This window comes from Pyrus communis, chromosome 15 (genome assembly GCF_963583255.1).
Source record: "Pyrus communis chromosome 15, drPyrComm1.1, whole genome shotgun sequence".
In the NCBI taxonomy this organism is placed as follows: Eukaryota; Viridiplantae; Streptophyta; class Magnoliopsida; order Rosales; family Rosaceae; genus Pyrus; species Pyrus communis.
The window spans coordinates 22,554,887-22,579,332 of NC_084817.1; the positions used below are offsets into that span (position 1 = coordinate 22,554,887).

Consider the following 24,446-nt stretch of genomic DNA (forward strand, 5'->3'; position numbering starts at 1 on the left):
GGATTTCACACCGTTCCCTCGTGTTAGTGAGGTCATGTGCACTACAAGGGCCAACTTAAATCACCACTAACTAATACACGTCACTCACTCTACATTATTTAGATGTTCTAATCTCAACCATTTAATACATTCAAATACAACCTTCAAACATATGCAAACTATAAACTCAGAACTTCATGTTGGATTGCATTGTGATGCAATCCTTCCTGATCCATTGATCTTCATCAGCAACATCCTTATGCTGCAACACTCATTGCCTACCGCATAACATGTTTTCTGATGCCGTTATGATTCCTCTTGCTCTTAGAGGAAAGGTTAATTATTAAGTTATACTAGCTCTTCCTGATCAATATTTGCCTTATGTCACTACCCCAGAATATAAGGCTTTGGCCTACACTACTACATTTAACAGTAACGTTTTTGTGATGACGACAACTTCACCATGTAAAGGTACTTCGCTCGGCTAATTTTTCAGTTGACAGTGCAAAGCTAATCAACATTTCGGATTTACTCAAAGTGAAACATAATATTTGAAGATTTGACCGACAAAACTTGTGTTCGTCTGCTAGTTTTTCTTTGCCCGACGGCTCTTGTTGTCGACCCTGGCTTTCGTGTCGTTGGGCAAAGGCCCACGACCCACGATGATCATGTGGTACGTAGGTGGTGACGTGGGAACTACCAAAGAAGCCAGAAGCACCGACCGCTCTAAAATCTCTCAATTTCAATCAATTCCGTAATTTATTTCTTTTACCACTCAAACCCTCTCTCTCTCTCTCTCTCTCTCTCTCTCTCTAAGTGTGTGTGATATTGGTGATCGATGGCGATGGGTACTGGTCGGATATGTAATGCTCTGCATGGGTTGAAGCCAGTGTTGTTAATGGTGGTGGTTCAGTTTGCATTTGCAGGAGTTAATGTTCTCTACAAACTGGCCGCTAACGATGGAATGAACTTAAGGATTCTTGTTGCATATCGCTTCATTTTTGGAACCGCCTTCCTTCTTCCTATTGCTCTTTTCTTTGAAAGGTGATCATTTGCAATTTTGCACCTCTCTCCTTTCTTCTTATACATAACATAACTTATTATTTTTTGTTTTTCCATAGAAATATTCAGTGCCATATAATACCTATTTTTTGTTATTTTGTGAATCTTTTTTCTCCTTACAGAAAAAATAAAAATCATATTATTGTCTAGTTATTAGTTCTCTCTCTCTCTCTCTCTCTCTCTCTCTCTCTGTAAAGTAGCTGCATAATCTTCTAATGTATTTACAGTAATGTTTGAGAACATTCAATAAGTTCATCATATATGCACGTACGAGAAGTGTCATTGGCTTTAAACCCTGTGCAAATTCCAAAACAAAAAGGAGAAAAGAGAGATAGCAAGCAAACCATATCTGCTACTTTTTTAAAACAGTTAACTGGTGTTTATTTTTGCATGCAGGAAGAACAGGCCAAAACTCACATGGATGGTACTCCTGCAAGGATTTTTGTCTGGCTTGTTCGGGTAAGAACCGTATCCATGTGCAATTGTCTTTCTTCCAAATCACGATCTTCTCCTACGTTATAATTGGAAATAATATTTGTTTGGGGAGTAAGTAATTGTAATCGTACGTATAAGCTATATTTATATTTATTGGTACGTATATATTGGTTGTGCATGCTGTAGATATTAGTGCTTACAGGGGTGGTCCACTATAAATGGAATTGCCAACTGTATATCTCTGTAAATACGCATGTCCACAACTTTTTTACGTAACTTTTGCACCAATATATATTTGATCTTTCTAGGGCTCATAAGGCAGCATCCACAGTTTTTCCATTTTCAAAAAATAAAAAAAATGAAAAAAAACGAAAAGAAAAGAACTTATTTGATATGTACATATATACACCATAGCAGTGCCGTTCCATGCTAATAATATAAATATACATTAATTGTTTATTTATGTCTTTATTTCAATGAAATGAGATGCCATGCGTCTTCTCCAAATAAATAGAAGAAAAAAAGGAAAATATGCTAAAATCGTCTTTAATGACTATATATTCTATTTTCCATGTATTTAAATGACTATTAATTAATTAACATTAATTTTGCAGTGGATCTTTATCACAAAATTTGTACATTGAAAGCGTAGCCTTAACATCGGCCATATTTGCTTCTGCCATAGCCCGACTCATCCCAGCTATTACTTTCATCTTGGCCATCACCTTCAGGCAACATATTTTCCAGCTTTATTATTATTTTGAAAAAAAAAATTATAGTATTAGTCTTTGAAGTTAAGCCTAATTGAAGCTTTGGCCTTCAATTTAAAATTTTGTGAGTATTGTTATTATACTCGTCTGAATGTGGAGCAATAATTCATTTTAGTAACACAACTTTTAAAAGATAAATAAGGGATGAAGTTCTGATGAAGATATCTAAAACAATTATCAGACGCATTGACCTAAATGGATCGAAGAGAATGAGCAGTGAAACTAAGAAAAGTCAAAAGTACAATCAAGGAGAATTGAAGGCAAAATTAAGCATGAAGATGTAGATAATTGATGATATTTAACATTTTTATTATTAACATTAATCATGATCATTTTTCTTAAGCTGGAGAAGTTGAATTTGAGAAGCCTAACAGGGAAGGCGAAGATGGTGGGAACATTAATAGTAATAGGTGGAGCAATGCTTCTGGCCTTTTATGAGGGTGTGGAAAATCAAAATATGGTCCATGCATGTTGCCCTTTTACATACTAGTCAGCAACAACACAGCCACTTGGCATCATTACCGCAAACAGATTCTGGTGATCGACTATTGGGTTGTCTACTGGCCTTCGGAAGCTGTATTTGTTACGCTATATGGCTCATTATCCTGGTGATTCTCTTACCAATTTTTTTTTTCTTGACGGCATCTGACTAAAGCTTCTAACCCACCATTTAATTTTGGCTATATTTTTAGGTAACCTTTAACTCATGTAGGCTTTTTTTTTTCTTTCTAAAAATTTGACCTTTCCCTGTGAAACTAATATTTTATGACCCTTAATTAATCCATCTCATTGTCACTTAGTAATATGATCTAGTGATATTCCTTTTCACTTGTAAATAAGAGATTTTAGGTTCGATTCCTACCAAATGCGAATTTGAACCATATTATTGCTAGCAAATTGTGAGGCTAATCTCACCTCCCTTTAGTGTAGATAATATCGTTTGTTCAAAATAATAGTAATAATAATAATAATCTGTCTCATTTCTTTTTCTAGAGTTAAACCCAGTGACAAGAATCCAACTAAGCAAATTTTCATTTATGGCTTAGTGACTCGTATTCTATAAACTTTTCATCCTAGAATGCCCCTCATTATTTTAAAGCAAATTTGGTGGAATATATTGCAAATCTGGTAACGCTTTCATAAATGGTGTTTAAATTTTTTAATTGATTGGTATGTATAATCTCCCTGTGGGATGATAGGTCCAGTTTTTTTCCCTTTTTCTTCTATCAAATTTCAAAATTTATAATTGATTTTTTTTAAGACAATACTACACGTTGCTGCTCTTTTTAACATGTTCTTGCTCTTTACATATGTTTGTGTTTGAAAACTAATTTACTTGTATTTTCTTGCAGCTAGGTAAATTATTGTACAAGCAAATATAGATAAATTAATATACATTTAAAGGCAGGTGATTAGTATAAATATAATCGTAGGTAAATCAATTATATCAAAAGAATGCAGGTAAATTATTGAATTTTAAATTATAGGTAAATTAATCAATATGTGGATATATTATATAGTATAATATATTAGTAGTTATAGATATTATTTATATTTGTAATACGTGGTTTTAAAACAAGAGCTCATTGCTCATGAGTGCTACTAAACTCATCTCATTATCTTATTGTCCGACCCACATTATAATTCTATTCACTATAAGAAGTTTAAAAATTAAAATGTTATTTCTTCACCCATTGTTATTCCTAAAATATCCTCTCTTTTTTTTCTTTTCTTTTTTTTTTATTTTTTTTAATTTTAACAAACGATATTATCTACACTAAGGGGATGAGGTGGGCTAAATCTTACAATGTGCTATCAATAATGTGGTTCAAAATTGCATTTGACAATAATCGAACATAAGACCTCTCACTTATAAATGAAGAGGAATACCACTAGACCGTAGTACTAAGTGGTTCCTCTAATTTATATCTAAACTAATTCTATTTTAGTTTTTCAGAATGTCATTACCCTTGCTGTACCAACCCCCTCAAAACGTCACCCACCATAGTCAGCAACCAAAACCTTTAACACTTGATTGGCGGCATCTCCTTTGGGAAGAGAGAAACGGAAGAGGGAAGTAGAGAGATAAACGGGAGTGGGAGAACAGAGAGGACGGGGGAGAGAAAGGATGAAGCATGGGTGGGGAGTAATGGGGTAGGGTTTATGAAGTGGTGGTGAGTGATGAGAAGGGAGAATTTATTTCGGTGCTGACCGGGAAAAATGAAGGGATCGGTGTCCATTTTGAGCGGAGTTTGTGGCCATGAGGGAATTAGTTAAATTGGTAAGAAGTTGGGATACCTTTCTTTGTTGGCATTGGTGGCTCAAGTTATTGTCCTATTTCAGTTTTTCCAGTTTCGACAAAGAGAGAGATGGAGAGACATGAATTATAACATGAATTATAATGAAATAAATAAGGGTTTAAAAGCTGTTTTCAAAAGGATAAATATGTCATTAATATTTTTATTAAAATGTGGGTGAAAAAATAGGACAATAGGATGAGTTTATCAACATTCTTGCTCATTGATCATAATTAAAGGTGATTAAAATAAATATAACCGTAGGTAAATCATTTATATCAAAACAATGTAGGTAAATTATTGAATTTTTATAATATAGGTAAATTAGTTTATATGTAGATATATTACATAGTATAATATATTAGTAGTTATAGATATTATTTATATTTGTAATACCTGGTTTTAAAACAGGAGCTCATTGCTCATTTGTCATAATTAAGGGTAAGTAATAATAACACTTATTGTTCAACCAAAAAAAAAAAAAAACACTTATTGACTTATTTAGGGTATTGTGGCATGAGTTGTAAATATTTTATAATAATATGTCATTTATTTGCCTACATAGCTACATAGTAGACTATCTGAATTTTGGATTGAGAGCTATTAGACCCACCCATGATTTTATTTTCACACTCACATTATAATCTCACTCACCTTAAAAAGTTAAAAAATTAAAATGTTATTTCTCCACCCATTATTATTCCCAAAATAAACCCTTAATATATACATACATATGAAATTATAAAATTCTCTTAAGAAATATAACAAATAATATGTAAATGAAAACCACTAAGTTCTGCAAATTCAAATGGAAACGATAGAGGTATCCAAATTCCAAAGAATTCAAGAACGACAAATTCAAAATTACGACGGATAAATTCAAATGATCTACACACAAATTATTCTTCTACCTTTTCAATGGAAAAATAATCTTCTACCTCTTCCGTAAAAGCGTCATCTTCCACATATTCAATGAAAAAGTCATCTTCTAAGTCCATTGATATTTTTTTACTCTCTAAATGAAGGAGATGAAAATATGAGTTAGAGTTTAAGGTAGACAAATCGTTCCCACACGCAACTTTTTTTATTTATTTTTAAATTAAGCAAAACAAGATAATTAATGTCTTTATCAATCTTTTTGTAAATAGACAAATTTGTAATTAAAAAACTCATTAAAAGGTGGGTGAAAAGATAAGACATTAGGGTGGAAATAACATCACTCTTTTGGATTTTATTTGGATGTTTAACACTAGCTGGGTTTTTATCTACAAAAAAAAAAAAAAAAAGAGTTACAAGGATCTATCTTTTTGCCAGCGAAGGTTGACTCAGTTGGTAAGGTGCTTACCTTATGTGTCACCACACCAAGGTTCAAGTCCTGCTGCTAGCAGTCCTTATTAGTGCTGCTAGCAGTCCTTATTAGTGCGTGATCTGTAAATTCCTATGTAAATCTATACCAGTGGTAGTGACAATTAGGTGTCACGCATAAATCCTTTCAGCTCGAGGTTGTATATATATCTTGGCACTGGTGGACACAATATTATTAGAAGTCCGTTTGATATGCTTGCGACGCATGCCAATCATATTAATATAGAGATTTCGCAGGTATTCAAGATACATTATACTGGGATTTAATTATATTTTCATTTTTTTCAAGAACAAGTTCGTTTGTCTTGATGAGATGGATCTCGCCTTCCAGTTCAGAGGTATCAGAATCACTTGTTTTGATACCATGGTCTGAGGGGTCCAATCTAAGGAGCCTGACCTGCTCCGAGCCACACACTCCGAAGCTTACTGGCCATTTCGGCCACTCTGAGTACCATGTGGAGTCCCAAAAATCATTGTCCCACAATGTTAGTCTCGTTTTTAATAAAAATCATTATTAAATCTGTCAGTTCAATGAAAAGGAAAATTTATAAAGTCAAATCTAATGTCTGTAATTCAAGTAATTAAGAGCACTCACTCGTCATTGTATCTTTTCTTCTATCCAATTTCTTCTCCTTCAACATCTCTTGTGAACAAAAACAAAACCAAAATTCGTCTTCCTATAAATAAATTAATGAAGAAGAAGCTTTTCATTTATAAATAAATTAGCATTTGTCTTCCTATTAATTTCCGTTTCATCTTTTCACAAGATGATGATAGTAGCTAGTGTTAACATTTTGGATTTATTCAGCTAATTATTTTTTGGGTGCAATTCATAGACTAAAATGAGTGTGACATACCCTTGCTATTATTCAAGCACTGCTCTAATGTCAGCAATGGGGTCAATCCAGGCCGTTGGTTTTGCCCTCTGCAAGGAGAGGGACTGGAGCCAATGGATGCTAGGTTGGAATATTAGGCTTCTAACAGTGGCATACTCGGTACGTCACACCCTTCTTTTACTGGTTATTTATTGTTTTAACATTTTCTTCATCTTTATCTAGAGTACTTGAATTTATAGTCAATTATTAATTAATTGAATCTATCTATATCTATATATTAATAATTGGATCTATCTATATATGTTGGTGACTTTATGCTGTAGGGAATTATGGTCACCGGGCTAAGTGCTGCATTTATTGCTTTGTGCATAGACATGCGAGGCCCTTTGTTTGTATCTATTTTCAACCATCTCATGTTAATGCTCGTTGTCATCGTTGGGTCTTTGGTATTAGACGAGAAGTTGCATCTTGGAAGGTATGTACGTACTCTTGACTGAAAAACTTGATTTTCGCATTATAACATGGTCATCTTGCATTTTCTCGAATAGTAACGGTTTTGTTAATTGATATTGTTCTAATTTATCGTTGATTATTCTCTAAAATATGTATATTGTTGAGAATGAGTCCCTCAGCATTGTGGAAACTTTGTCGTCACATTCTCACTTATATTCTTAAATATACATGTCCTTGCTAGTGTGAACCCGCAAATGAACCCACAAATGAGCTGTAAAGAGATCACGTGCAAGGGCTCGAAGAGAACTAGTGTGAAGGAGAATCATAATCGACAAAGATTCACATCCTTCTTTGAGGACCCATATTGGTACGTTGCGGCGGTGCAACTTGGCACATGGAATGCACACTCAAATGCGTAAATCGTCAGGTTCGTACCCAGTAACCAATTGTAACGTCATATAGGTTGGGTGGCAATGGGCCTTAAGGCAGACCAACACAGTTGCGTACAAGATTGCATAGCCCTAGGCAGAAACCGAAAACTTGTTACATTCACCAAAATCCGGGCAATCATTTAAATTGCACTTTATGATCACTAGGCGAGGCTATTTGGGGTGAACATGGGAATTCGATGTTCAATTGTAAACCCAAAATACATGCAATACTTTATCAAAAACTGTCGATATAAACTCTCTGGCATTATCCAGTTTCCCGGACTTTATGGGATAAGTAGAGTGGTGAACCCTTAATCGGCCAAGAGGTTTAGCAGCAATGTGTGTGGACAAACATGTGACCAATTTGTCGATTCATCAACCAAAACCATAAGCCTTTATATGGTTCGTATTTTGGTTGGATTAGTCCACATATATTCCCTTGAATCCACTGTGAAAAGGGTGTGATTTCGTATCTTTGCAAGGAATAATATAGAAAATTAATGTCCCTAATGAGCAGGGTTGGAAAAGTGTGCTTGTAGGCACAAGATCCTTACTTCGAGTAAGGAGATGCGTCGTAACATCATTGTTCGACCTAAGTGTCCCAAATGGTCGTGCCAAAGCAAGTAAACTGCTCAATCACTAAGCTCCAGGGCGGACACATGTGGTGTGTTCCCAGTTGGGAAACAACCTATTGGCCCCAAATCAAAGCTGCATGCTCATTTTTGGAGGTGGTGCAAAGATATTCCACTCTATTTTCTTCGGTGGTTTCATTTATGATTATTGTTCCCTTGAATATCCTTAAAAACTCAACGACATGGAGAATTTAAGGTCCCTTAAATGGTAATTTGGTACCATTCATACAATGAGGAGCGTGCCAATGCTCTTAATCATGTTGGATAGACCTGAAGTCGTTGTTAGAAATGTGATTTAGGTGTAAAGTTAGTGTGCGTAGCATCGCATTCATCTTGACAACTAACTTTCTCACATTCCTACCTAATCACATGTTTAATTGAATTTGGTCACTTGTATACAAGAAACATAATTCAATTAACTCATATTTGAAGACAATATCAATAAGATTATCCATAAGTAAAACATACACCAAACTTGAATCCAAGAACATGGAAAAATGTTCAAAAAGTAATGGTTTACTAAGGGGATTATGCCAACAAGGCCATCCATATCAAAATTCTGCTCTTCCAACGATGTTTGGTGGAGCAAAATTAGTGTCACAGATTGACTACGAGAATGGTACTCCTCAACAACATTGGTAGGGGCACGAACATGTGTATAACCAATGATCTATTCCATCGAGATGGAAGTAGATTTTGTAGGGTTAAGGTTCGGGAATATTTTTCCTTATTCTTGAAGTTTTTAGGTCTTAGGTGCCAACGATCATGCTTCAGGCATGATGCCACACCTTGGCATGCCTTGATTCTACCATATGTTGTAAAAACAAACTCAAAATTGGATCGTGAGATAAATAGACCCCGAATTGGATTTGGTAGGCTTCAGCCGAAGCTGGAAGGGTCTGTTCGATAAGTCTCTGGGGAAGCAGAGCAGCACTATTCGGTGCACCTGTGCCTAAGCAGGGCACAACCGTTTTGGTAGGCTGTGACCGAACTGCGTCGAGCCATTTGGTAGACTCCAGCCGAACCGAGTCTATGCCGTTCTCTCACGTTTATGGTAGTAATCAGATCCAAGAATTTTTTAAACTTCCGCTTTATACATTGCTACTTCAGTTGCAAGTTAAAAACATGGAAGGACTAGAAAATTATTCTCTAGTCAAAATTCAATCGAATTTATAAACTTTAGAATTGTATTCATTCATGGACATAATCATGGTGTGCTTCAGGCAATGTCTTGTACCCTACATAAAGTGGTTTCTATTAGAAACGTCCAAATAAGGGAAATCAAACTTGTGACGATTCGATAATCCATTGAATTTGGAGGGAACAAGATTGTGATTGGTGCTATGGGAATGAATCATCCGTAAGCATCAAAGTTAGAACATTCGAGTTTTAAGACATGGTTTTCATGAAAAACGTCGGGTTTTCATGGGTGTATTGTTTTATGAAAACTTTGGGTTTCAAAGGCACTAAATTTGAAACTAGAGGTTCAATTTAGTTTATGAACATTTAGTTCATAAAAGAAAGTGTTCCAGCAAGAAACTGAATACAATATGTTGTTTTAAGTGTAGTGGATTTGAGGTTCTTCGGGAACTCAAGTGTGAGAGCTTCGTTACTACGAAAGTATGTGAATGGTTCAAAGAAAAGAAATAAAATATTGAATCATTAGTATCCAAGAGTGGGTTTCAGACCAATAATTTTGGATTTCTTATTAATGGACTGTTGGTCATTTTTAATTAATTTACTATATCGCGACCATTCAGGGTCGATCGTAGAAGCAAAAATAATGGCATTCGGGTCTTATTAGCTTCAATTGGCGGCAGGCCAAGTGACAAGTGAATTATAGCTTAATTAGCGTTAATAAAAAATATCCCAAAAATATTTGGGTATGGTTAAAAAGCACGGGATGGAAAAATATGGCGTCGGGTCGAAAAAAACCTAAAATGGCACAGCCCATCACGTGTGGGCTGGTTGTGTGAGGCCTGCAGCAAAAATTGCATGTCTTTGGGCTCGGGTCAGGCTGCACGGGGCAGCTCATTCAAGAAGTGGGTTGCAATTGCAATTGCACGGGTCAGGCTTGGGAAAAAAAAACTGTTGTGCAGCCCAGCATACAATCAAGCAGTTAAAGGCAGCGAGGCCCAGCAGCGCAGAGGCTACCGGCGATGGGCCGAGGCGCTAGAAGGCCAGCACGTTTGCTGGCATCTATATCAGACCGAGGGCTTGAAGCCCATGCACCAAGGACCCAAGCAGCAGGCTTGGTCCAATTTGATCAGTAAGCCTGAAAAGGCTGTCTAATTGCTTACCCAAGCTTGAGGCTTGGTGCGTTTCAGCCGCAAACTTTTCCCAAAAGTTTAATTGTTTTTTTTTCCCGACAATCTTAGGGTTTGGAAAAACCCTAAATTTCTTCTAATTTCTTTTGATTCTTTGACTCACATATTCCACATAGCAAAAATTGCGTAATGCATGACATGTATATATATTGATAAATATATGAAACATATACAATATATATATCGAAAGGAAAATATAAACATAGAAGGGTTCATGCATCATGACGAATGTTTTCATGTTTCAAGGCCGTTTCAAATATCTTACTTTATTTTAAGCGTACTTGATTGGCAAAAAACTATAAAAGCCTTTGAATTTGTAGATCCTTCAAGGAAAGCCGGAATTGCATCTCCAATGCGTTATATCACGTTCAATAAAGAGAAATTAAATTGAATCAATAGCATGTATATCAATTCAATAAAATAATAAATTAATCATAAAAGAATAATAAGAACGTAATACTCCCCTGATTGAAGAATGAACTCTCTTTAGTGCAGCGTCAAGAGCGTGCTGATAACATGCTGTATGTATAATTTACTAAACAATTATGGACGCCAGATAGAAAGGGAAGGTGGCATAGAGAGAGAGAAAGAGAGAGATGTGTAATTGTGAGGTGTGTTATATTCCACCCCATTTTGCCTTTATTTATAGTAGTAGGGAAGGTTAATTCCTTACCTTTTAGGATTACAACTTTTAATATATAAATTTACACAATCACATTCCTAATCTAATAGGACTGCAACATAGATAATTTTTTATTTTTTTATTTTTTGTTAAAAAAAAATTAACATCTTTCCATGCTCAACTTCACCAAAAAAAAAAAAAAAAATCTATTTCACCCTTGAATAAAACTGAAGAAGGGAAAAACAAAAATAAAATCTCTTTCCACAATCAATGGAATTCTCTTCATCCTAAAAGCCAGTGGCAATTTCAAATCAAACCCCTTCAGCATAAAGATCCACGTTTCACGGCAGCTGCGTTTGTCCTCCACATCACAATCTTTGACTTCGAACAGCGTTCATACAACATGAAGGCTCCCTCTTCATCTCAATACCTTCCCTTCCGCCGCCTCTGCAACCCATTGGTGTTAACTTTTGTAAAAATTGAATTCGATAAAACTGGAAAAATGGTTGAAAGAATTTGATGAAGCAGACAAAAGGAATTTTGAGAAATCTTGCAGAGAGAGTTCGTTGCTCTCTAGTGCGTTGGATTCACACGAGTCTACGAGCTAACAAACCCCATGTGAGCAGCACATGCTTCACTTAAACCTTCTAACAGAAAAGACAGGTGGCACAATACAGGCTATTAAGATGTTTTAATCTTAGTTGTGCATGGCAGCCAAGAGTTCAAGCTATAACTAAGAGTTTTACAGAAATCTTGAAATCCAAGAAATCTTCATCAACGAGCTTATTCTCCAACAATTGGATGAAGTCATCAAATGCCAATTCATGACTAAATGGAAATTTATGAAGTAGAAACGCCTGTACCTTTTTCAATCATCTGAATTCGACTCCACCATATCCTATTTTCAACTTTGCAACTAATTTCAGTGGCTTGAAGTAGGGTTGACAATTTATCTTTGGAAGTTCCGATATGTTGCTCTCCATGTTCCTTAAGAATTGATCAGTCCTCCAACCTTGCATTTAACTTAATTATAAATACTAAACTTCTAATGGAAAACAAAAAGAACTAAGGGTAGGTTTGAAAACCGAACTAAACCTAACCAAACTGAAGTTAATAAAACGGCATCGTTTTGCAATTCTACTCAACCTCATGTATACAATTGTTTACGACATGCATTATTTTCATGCAAGCCAATAATTCTACTCAACCCCTTGCGTACACGGTGTGATACCAATAATTCTACTCAACCCCTTGTGTGCACGGTGTGACACCCGGTACGTGTAATTTAAGAGAAGAAGATCACGTGCATGGTTTTGGTCCCAAAAGTACTAGTGGGCCGACAAGTGACAAAACAACACCATCAGGTGGAGAGATTTTTCAGTATAATTGGCATAGGTGGTACATCACGTGTTATTATACAAAAATGGTGGGATATGTGTGTTAAAAAGTTAATAATTTCAAAAATAAAATTTCCCACCATTTAATCAACTAGTAGAAGGAAATTATTAGCTAATTTTAGTATTTTACCAATGTTCCAAAGCAGCATTAAGAGGGAAAATTGAAAGTGAAATACATTTTATCCAGTATGAAAGTAAAGTATTGTCCATGTTTTTGTGTCATGTGATGCAGGAAATTGTGGAAACTGGACTCGTAGTGACTCTGACGACATGGTTTGTACATTTACGTGGGTCATAGTTTGTATTAACTTTTAACCTCTGGTTGTACTTCTTGTGTCTTTGTTGCAAGATGAGAGATTATATGTGGGGAGGTATATATGGTTTTTTATTAAATTTTGGGAATTGTTATTGGCACTTCAAAAATCTCATTTTGTATTCTAAATTTTCTATAATTAGAAAGAAAAATATACTTGTAAAAAGTGTAAAATGAGATTTTTAGAATATTAATAACAATTCCCTAAATTTTTTGTTTTATTCTGTAATCTCTTTTCTTTATTTTTTCCAGTCACATTTCCGTCCGTGTAGTTCTTTTGTTACATTTCAATCCTTGTAGTTTCGTTCCATTAGCTCTGTTGGTTCAATCCCTCAAATAAGGCAAAATATATTTCTCTAATTTTGGTTTTTAGAATGAGAATATGAGCACGAATATGGATGGATCAAGTTGGTTAACAAATTGGACAAAAGTTCAGGCGGTGAACTGCTCCAGCTAAGAGTAAAATTGGATGATGAAGAGTAGATTTTTTTTTTTTTTTTTGGATAAATGCTAAATAATACCATCTGCTTGTGGCAGGATAAAAAAACAACTTATACTAGGGTTTAGAAAACTAATACCATGTAAAACTATAGGGTTATAATGGGATGATTTATATTGGCGTAAGTCTATATTTTAGAAGAAAAGGAATGTAAATATTTTGTAATTATTAGAGTCATGTTATAGGAAGGATATTGCACATGTCCTTTATTTTTGTTTCCTTTTGTAATAAAGATTGTATTTACTTTTATTCAAGATTATGAAATACAGAAAAGTTAATCCGTAAAATTCTATTTGGCATCAGAGCTAGGTTTGCCATAACCCTAGAAACTGTAAAACAATATTTTCTTCCGCTGTTGTGTTCGGTTGACTTGTTCCTGCGAAGCTCATTGTAGAAATCGGTCAGGCCGTGTATATTGGATTTGCAGCAATGTGATCTTGTTGCTGCCGTGCGTGGTGTTGTGCTTTTGCAATTGTGTCGTGTATTGGTGTGTTTGTTTTACAATTGATGTTGCTTGTAATCGCGATTCGTAATTGTTGTGATATCTGCCCATGTAAGAGCTACAAACGTGGATTTCTGCTTGATGCCTTATTGCAGCGTGTAAAGTTGTGTTGGTAAAAAAAAAAAAAAAAGGAATTGATGCGGCTGCTTGCTACCTTGGGCAACATGTGAAACCATGTGGTCTTGTCTTTTCCGTGAGTGTTGCTTCAAAGGAAGTAATAGTTGCTGATTGTTTTCGATATAGAGAATTGTCACAACAATATTGTATACTTGTCATCGTGCTTTCCTGCTTCAATTACTGCTTATTGGTATAATTGTTGCATATCAGTAATTATCATGTACTGTAGTCTCATTTGTTATTACAATGACCAATACCGGTTGGATTTTAGATTCCGGTGCAACGGATCATATGATGTATGATAGAACTTTGTTTCAGTCTATGAAAGATCCTCATAGGAAGTTGTGGCAACTGCCAATGGTACTACTGTTGCTGTTGTTGGAGCGGGAACAATGTCTCTTACACCCTCTCTTCCTTTACATAATTGTTTATTGGTTCCTTCATTGTCCTATCACTTATTATATGTACCTCAAGTCACTGAACAATTAGATTGTGTTGTATTAATATATCCTTCATTTTGCTTGCTTCAGGATATTCAGACAAAGGAGATCATTGGGCATGGCACTAAGAAGGATGGACTATATTATGTGGATGACGTGGTTCCTGGAAGAGCTAATTTGGTTTATGCGTCACATAATAGTAATCTACAAAAGGTATTGTTATTGCATCGTCGTTTGGGGCATGCATCGTTTGGTTATTTGAAACATATATTACCTGATCTGTTCAGTGGTATTGAAGACTTAGAATTGAAATGTGACATATGTATTTTAGCCAAAAGTCATTGTGCTTCATTCCCTCCAAGTATGAATAAAAGATCTTCTCCGTTTGCGCTAGTACACTCTAATGTGTTGGGGCCTTACCCTGTTAGACCATCTCCAATGGTAACCTAAAACCTAAAAATATTTAGCCCCGAAAATTTAGGTTTTAGCCCAGAAACAACTTTTTTGCTCCAACCCTTCTGGCCTAAAATTTTAGCCCGAGATTATCAAAGAATGAATTACGGCTATTTTTTTTAAATTAACTTTTAAAAAAAAAAAAAATTATGTAAACTATTCTAAATTAATTATATGAACATTTAAACCTAAAATATTTAAATTCCGATAAATTTTGAAAAATCACTAAATCAATACATAAAAATCATGATAAACCACATAAACTTAATACAAATGACAATTAATAAACCACATAAACTTAAAAAAAAAAAAAAAAAAAAAAAAAAAAAAAAAAAAAAAAAAAAGAAGACAATTAATAAACCACATAAGTTTAATACAATCGAAAACTCATAAACTTAATAATGATATCCACCATCTTGACTTGGTGATGGACTTGGGTGGTAGTCTTGAGATGAATCATCATCTTGAAATATACTCCTTGAGGCATTCCTTTGTAAAATGTCATTTTGCTTACCAAGTATTTATTCCTCTCTGGAGTGTATTTGTCGAGGTTCTCCATCATCAAATTAATTTCGAACCTTTCTTGCTCCCTATCCCCTTGTTCCTTCATGGCCAAACGCATTTGGGCCGATTCTTCTTGCTAAGAGATATTGTTTTCATTCATTCTTACCATTTCGCTAGCAAATTGTGAACGTATCAGATCTTGAGACTTCATTTTGCTTATCTCTACCCTGAGGGCCTTGTAAAAGAAGAAGTTGGGGTCATTTGTTCGACACCTTCATTGTCGGTTAAATTCACACCTTCATTGACATCATTTGGAGGTGGGGCTTCGCTATGAAATAATCTTCCACATTGTTGGTTCGCATCGGTTCCCCACCTCGGACAATCCTTGAGGATGTTCCAAGCATGATGCAACTTAAAAGCTTGATTTTTTGGTGTAGTTCTTATCTTGTAAATTGCCATTGCTTTGTCACCCTATACAACAAATACATAAAAACAATTAGTTGCAAAATACTATTATGTACATGACAACTAAAATATCAACAAAGAAACTCACAATTTCTGAGGAGCTCCTTCCACTAGGCATGTCAACCGTGGCTCTCTCCAAACTTCCCTTCCACAAAGTGCACGCTTTGTTGATAATCTTCCACCGATCATAAACACCACCAACTTCCCTTCGACCGGCGTTGGAGTTTTCATGGAACTTATCAATGATTTTACCCTACAAAACCTTTCTATTTTGATTCATGCCGATGGCACCATCTTCGCTAATAGAAATCCATGCCAAACATAAAGCAATATCTTCGTCAAAAGTCCAATTAAGACCTCTAACATGCTCTTTTGCCATCTTGAAAAATTTGGAAATGAGAAGAAATGGTAGAAAGAAAAATTGGAAGAATTGTAGGAGAAAAGTGAGTTTTGTGTGGATGTTTGAACAAATACATAGGTATTTATAGAGTTTTTGGTCGAATTTTAAGTAAAATAATTTTTTTTAATTATTTTAGCCGTTGGATTTAAATTTGGACTGTTAGATCTTTTTTTTCTTCTTACCGTTAGATTTGATTATATTCGATCTAAGCCGTTGGATTCAATAAATATATAAATATAAAACTAAAAAAATAATAATTTGAACCTGAACCGTTGGATTAACCAACGATCCATTTAAATCCAGCCGTTGGGCTACATAATTGGCTGACACCAGGGGGACAACCCCACATGGGTGGGCCTGGCTTATCTTTCTCTCCAGTGCGTGCAGGCTGATTTTGCTTTATGGGCGATTGGAAGCTAGGCAATGGGCTTCACAACCCCTGTTTCAATCTCAGTTGGTGGGGCCCATTTTGCTTTGTGGCCTAAAATTGGGCTAGTATTTGGCCTTAGAATAAGTTTTAGGTTTTAGGTTTTAAGTTAATTTTAGGTTATAGGTTGGGGTGGGTTTTTTTGGGTTTGGGGAGGGGGGGAGAGGGGGGAAGGGAAATTTTGGGTTTTAGGTCATTGTTGGAGAAGGTCTTAGTACTACTACAAGAATTAGGTGGTTTGTTACTTTCGCGGATGATTGCATTCGTATGACGTGGTTGTATGTGTTGAAAAATAAACGTGAGGTTTATGATGTGTTTTGTCTGTTTCAACAGATGATTAAAACTCAATATTCCTCTGATATTAAATTTTTACGTTCTAACAATGGTGGAGAGTACATAAATTCTGAGTTATCCCTGTTTCTACAAGATCGTGGAATTATTCATCAAACCACATGTCCGTATACTCCACACCAAAATGGGGTTGCTGAGAGGAAAAATCATCATATCTTGGAAATTACTCGTGCCTTGCTTATTGGTGCGTCTGTGCCTAAACAGTTTTGGCCTGAAGCCGTTACCTACGTTGTGTATGTGATTAATTGTATGCCATCCCGGGTTGTGGACTTTCGTACACCTCTCTAAGTGTTGACAGAATTTGTTCCTATAATGTCCACTAATACTCTCACTTCTCGTGTGTTTAGATGTGGAGCCTATGTTCATATTCACAAGATTCATCGTAGTAAATTAAATCCATGTGCTCTCAGGTGTGTCTTTCTTGGGTTTGCTCCCCAACAAAAAAAGGTATAAGTGATACCACCATGAAACTTGCCATATGTATGTGACCATGGATGTTACTTTCTCGGAATTCGAGTATTTTTATGCTTCGATTCCATCACCTTCTGATCACCAGGGGGAGAATACTAATGGTGATCTTGGGTGGTTGGAGATACCAAACAATGTAATATGTAGCTCAGGGGGATCGTGCGTTGAAAATGAAAATTGTGAAGGTTGTCGGCAAGACACTGCCGAGAATGAAGACAATGAAGACAGTGAGGGCTCTCGGTAACAACCTGCCCTACTGTTTAACTACAGGGCATCGAAACAGTTGATGCTTCTTAGCAATAGTCTGCCGAGTATGATGCAGAATATCGGCAGAAGTCTGCCAAACCAGCAGCTACCAAACCCGTACCCCTCTCTCTCGAGCTCAATCATGCCACCCAATGTGTCTTCTTTGAATATTCCTGAGGTAAGTACAATTGATACTCATGTAACTAATCCGGATAATATTATAAGTACGTATAAGTTGCCGCTAAGGTCAAATCATGGTGTTCCTCTTGATAGGTTTTCTTCTGAAGGAAAAATGAAGTATCCAATGGCTAATTATGTGTCATACTCGTACCTTGCACCGGAACATCAAGCCTGGGTAAATAATGTGGAAACAATCCAAGCACCACCTTTACAATCAAATACAAGGCAAACGGATCAGTAGACAAGTATAAAGCAAGGTTATTAGCAAAGGGTTATACATAAACTTATGGTGTTGATTATCAGGAAACTTTTTCACTAGTAACGAAGATGAATACAGTACGAGTTCTTATTGCTTTAGCTGCAAATTTGAATTGGCCACTGAAATAGTTTGATGTAAAAAATGTTTTTCTTCATGGGCACTTGGAAGAAGAAGTATATATAGATTTTCCTCCAGGGTATAATGCCGAAGGGAAAACCGGAGTATGTAGGTTGTGAAAGTCACTTTACGGGCTTAAGCAATCACCTCTTGCATGGTTTGGTAGATTCACTCAAGTTATGAGGAGGATTGGGTATTATCAAAGTCACTCTGATCACACGTTATTTGTGAAACGGAAAAGTGGCAAAGTGGCGGCCTTAATTATTTAAGTGGATGACATGATAATAATGAGTGATGATTCGGATGAGATGATGAAATTAGAACAAAGTCTTGCCGCTGAATTTAAGATGAAGAATTTGGGAGATTTGAAATATTTCATTGGAGTGGAAGTCGCCCGGTCATCTAGAGGTATTTTCTTGTCTCAACGTAAATATGTTCTGGATTTACTAAAAGAAATAGGCATGCTGAGATGTAAGCCTGTGGACACTCCCATCACAGAGAAACATTATTTGGGGATTTATCCAGATCAGGAACTGGTTGACAAAGGTAGATATCAAAGGCTAGTGGGGAGGCTGATTTATTTGTCTCACACTCGTCCGGATATTGCATATGTCGTAAGTGTGGTTAGTCAGTTTATGCATTTACCAAGTATGGATCATATGGCGGTAGTAATGAGAATCTTGGCATATTTGAAGTCTGCCCCGGGAAAGGGAATTTTGTATGAACATCATGGACATATGAGGATTAAGGGATTTACTGATGGTGATTGGGCAGGTGATGTGACTGACAAACGGTCTAATCTGGGTATTTGACATTTGTTGGAGGTAATTTGGTTACGTGGTTGAGCAAGAAGAAGAATGTGGTGTCACAGTCCTCTGCCGAAACCGAGTATAGGAGTGTGGCACATGGTGTGTGTGAGATCCTTTGGCTACGAAAGTTGCTTTGGGGTCTTGGTTTTAAACAGAATGAGGCGATGAAATTGTATTGTGACAATAAGTCTGCTAGAGCAATAGCTAAGAATTCGGTACAGCATGACAGGACTAAGCATGTTGAGGTTGATAGACATTTTATCAAATAAAAGCTAGAAAAGAAGATTGTGTCAATACCGTTCGTGAACTCAGAGGAACAACTTGCGGATATCCTTACTCATGTCATGTGTAGTAGGAGGTTTGATGACTCACTTATCAAGTTGAGCATGTGTAACATCTATGCTCCAACTTAAGGGGGAGTCTTGGTGTAAGTCTATATTTTAGGAGAAAATGAATGTAAATATTTTGTAATTATTAGAGTCATGTTTTAGGAAGGATATTGTGACCTTTATTTTTGTTTACTTTTGTAACAAGGATTGTATGTACTTTTATTCAGGATTATGGAACACAAAAAAGTTAAGCCGTAAAAGGGTAGGAAAAAGATTCCTTAGCCTATAATAAGAAAGCTAAGTAATTAATTAGTTGATGGTGAGCCTTGGAGCAATAGAAAGGTTGCTCTGTTGTGACTGAAAGATCACGGGTTCGAGTTGTGAAAATGATCTATTTGCAAAGAAAGGGTAAAGTTTGTACGATAAATGTTCTCCCCCTTCCCCCACCCTTTTTCAAAGTGGAAAGCTTTGTTGGCTTGGAACACCTATCTTGATTATATCTCTCTTGTCCTATCCACCCTTATTAGTAGGCGAAATTCAGTGGCTTTATACATGCCACCTCTTTTTTGGTTCTTATGAAAAAGGTTTTTGTTAAGGATGGGGTTGTTCCTGTGTCCATATTTTATGCCAAATAATTTGACAAAATAAGATACTTATATTAATTAACTCCCAATATCCACAACAAAACAGGCTAAGATACTTATATTAATTAACTTCCATAATCCACAACAAAACAAGCTAAGAATCAATTTTATCATTGGTCCATATTGCATGGTAATATAGAATCTTTACGTCGCCAACTAACTACAACATTGAGTTCGCTTACATTTATAATTATATTTTTAGAAAACTTCATTTAATCCTTAAAAAAGATGAGTTTTAGATTATAACTTTGTGTAAGATTAAAATCTAATTTTAGTCCCTAGTACATTTAATCATCTTATTTATTAGTTATATTTTGATGTTTTATTTATCTTTTTCATTCCTATTTAATGTATTAATTACATTGAAATTTAATTTTCATTTCATTTATCATAATATTTTAATGTCTACATTTAGGCAACTAATTTTTTTTTATTTTTATAATATATAGTCCGATAACAATTTTGTATGTTCTTCATCTATACAAACATATACATGCATTTCCGTACATACATTTTGGTATACGCATTTGAGTTTATTTATTTATTTTAATACAACGATATATTTTACACTAAGGCGAGGAGGGTTCGGCTAAGCTACACAATAGACAACTTAATTTGGTATCGAATTCACCATCTACGAGATTCGAACCTAATCCCTCTCATTTGAGTATTGACTTTCAGGTACATTAATTCAATATACTATATTTCGATACATACATTTTGGTACGTACATTTTGGTATTGACATTTTGTTACATTAATCGGTACATACATTTCAGTACATATATTTCGGTACGTACATTTCGGTACTATATTTTGGTACATACATTTCGGTACATATATTTCGGTACATAAATTTCGGTATTGATATTTAGGTACATTAATTCAATATAATACATTTTAGTACATATATTTAGGTTCATTATAATATATTTTGGTACAATTATGTAGGTACAAAAAAGTCAATTATATATATTTCGGCACAGTACAATCATGTATTTATATATTTTGTATCACCAAATTTCTTTTAATATTTTCTCATTTATGTTCATTAATAATTAAAGAACTAAATATGTGGCATATTAATAAAATTAAAATTTTAAATGGAGAGATTAAATAAAAATGCACATTAAATAACAAAAATTGAATATAAATTTTGATAAAAGTACACTTCAAGGGATTAAATTGAATATGTGATCTAGCACCAGATTTTTTTAAAATTTTTTAATCTTTTGCAACGACTAATGTTCAAAAACCCCTTATATTTTCTAGAATTGTGGTTTGCATGTATTTTATGGTTCTCTTATAACAAAATAAATGAAGGGCATGAGCTATAATGAAAGGTTCTATTTAACTTATTTATGTGTTTGCTTACGTACAATAGCATCTTAGGCGGAATCCTAATTGTAACTGGGTTATATAATGATGATGATGATGATGATTCAATTTCCACAATCACCCACCAAGAGGGTCCCAAGACCCGATCTGTTCCATCCAATCCGTCAACGTGACTGTCATAGAGATGCTGGTCCTAGTGAGCTTTCAATCTCACTTGCTGCTATGGATACACAAATTAAGAAAAGATTAATATTTTTTCCAAAAAATAAATCAATAATGAAGGGATTGAAAAAGAGGAAAGGTGTTTCCAAATGTGTAGTTATATATGCCTGCCTCTGGGTTAAAGGAGGAACTCCTTTTTGAAAACTTACCTGATGCAAAGCCAGTGTAGAATGTGAACTTTATGAGATCATTTTCCTGTAATGATTTGTGTAATTGGGTCCTTACATTTAATCACACCTTTAGGTTTAGTCTAAGGAAGGCTTTAATACGCGATAGGTGAGAATCCTGCCGAATAGTTACGAATGCATTCACACATTTAAAGAGTTGATTATGTCTCTCTGCACTAAAAAAGAGCCAACATCGGAAGGTTTTAAAAAGAAGGGGCATTTAGAATTAGATGCCTCATTGTGCTATTTGTTAGATTAAACATCTATAGCTTTTAAATTTTTTATTAAACATTTTATTAATTCAAAATTACACAATTTTTCATTATATATAATGTACCAATTAATTAATAATTATTATATTAATATTCCAAATCTCCTAAAATCTAGTAGACATATGTTTTAAAAATCTAAGAACTATTCAAATTTGATCTATTTCTACTTCTAACGTGATATATATTTCTGCCATTTTCTTCCACGACCATTCAACAATCTTTTCGTGCCATTTCTTTGCTCAGGTCAGTTTACACTCTTCCGTTCTCCCTTGTCAGTTATATTCATTTCCTTTGTATTTTCATTTTATGCACCTCTTTATTTGAGTATCCGTACCATGGTACATTTGGGAAAAAGATTATAGTGGTACATGGTATTAGGTATGTTTCAATTTAGCATTGTACATTTGAGGATCCTTACCATGGTACATTTAGCAAATAGAGTCTAGTGGTAGATGTTAAAAGGTAAGTTTCAATTTAGCATTGGTACATTTGTAGCCAATATGTTGGTACGTTTCAATTTGGCATGGGTACATTTTTATAAGTAGTGGTACATTTCAATTTGGCATTGGTATATTTTAAGCCAATATTGGTTCGTTTCAAATTGGCATAGGTACATTTCTATCAGTATTGGTACGTTTCAATTTGGCATTGATATGTCTCAAACCAATATTAGTACGTTTCAACAGGACATGGGTACAATTCAAATTAGGCATATGGATAGACGGAGAAACACACATTAACCATATATGCAATCCTCTTCTTTATGGAACCTCCTCTTTGTTCTTCATGAATCCATTTTGAGAGACTCCTTATTTGGGAAAGAAATCAAGATATTTTTTTTCTTCCAAAGAATCAAGATGTTTGTAGTGTTCAAATGGCATAGTAATCGTAAAGATCACAACATGCAAAGGAAGAGTTCTTCTTTCAACACTAAATGAAACAATGATGGATTCTTCTCCATCAGAAAATCCTGAATGCTCTACTTGAACCAATATTTTTATGGTTACACCATTCCTTAAAGCAGCATAACCGATTATTAGGTATACTTGTTGAACCATGAAACGTACCTCAAGTTTTGCAAATCTCTGTTGGAGATAAACAGCATGAGGTACAGATAATATACAAGTGAAAGTGAGCTGTAACAAAAAAAATAAAAATAAAATAAAAAAATTGTTCAAAATTCAGGAGATAATATTGATGATTTAATAGTTAATATCCATTAATAATCCCTTAAAAGGGACAGATACTTTTGATGATTTAATAGTTAATATATCCCTTAAAAAGGGGCATAAATTCTGACACGTAAAAAAAAAAAACTGCATCGACTAAAAGATAAAGTGGGAAATCAACATATAATATTTTTCATTTAAAAGAAATAAACTAATGATATGTAAATAAAAAAAAAATTAAATGCTTAGGTGGCCATTAGTCCAAGCGTTTTGATCAAATCTTTAAAAGACACAAAAGTTTAATTAAAAAAAATGTAGAAAAAGAGCGGGGCATTCTAAGCATTTCTTATCCCATAGGTAGCTAGACCAGCTAAAATGATGTAGTTTCGTCCTATTTCATTGTGTAATGTAATCTATAAGGTGATATAAAAAATAAGAGAGTATCCTTAGCATTTCTTTAAAAAAATGAGAAGCCGGCTTAAGAGATTAGGTTTTGGGATTCTGAAATAGAGATTAGGGGTGGAAATTTTCCCCTTTAATTCGCTAAATTTAATTAGGGTTTGGGATTCTGAAATAGAGATTAGGTTTCAAATTAGGGTTTTTTAAATTGGGGTTTTAATTAGGATTTTGATTTGGGAATTCTCAAGTAGAAGCACCTTTTTGTTTATAGATGTATTAACTAACTGTTTTTGTTGTATCGTTGATTGAACATTGTTTGGAAATTGAGAAAATCTTTTCAGACCAAGTAGCAATAATTTATGATGGTTAATTATTAATTATATTTCGTGGGTAACGTAATATGTTCTGACTTTTTAGTGACTAATGGAATATTATTGCTGGTGTAAAACATTGGTCTACACTAAACAGTTTGATTCAAATCTGTTTTGTAGGAATTTTCTTATTTAAACTTTCAAGGGGACAAGGTGCAAGAGTCGCCTAGCTATCAAAAGTTTTTCCCTCAAAGTGGTACTGTATTAGCAAGAACTAGGATCTTGATTTTTAGTAGCTTTGTCACAGCTTTAAGACGGTTAAGCAGAAAGAAATAAAATTTTGTTCGATTGATTGATTTAGCTCGGCTTTGATTTTTAGGAAAACTAATGAAAATGGCTTGCAAACTTTGAGTTTTAACGATAAGGACAAAATAAATGGT

General features: G+C 34.7%; 1 pseudogene; it reads left to right on the forward strand.

Moving 5' to 3' along the window:
• Positions 1-817: 817 nt before the first annotated feature.
• The window catches only part of LOC137717206 (WAT1-related protein At1g25270-like), a 35,636-nt pseudogene continuing 12,007 nt past the window's right edge, over positions 818-24,446 (forward strand).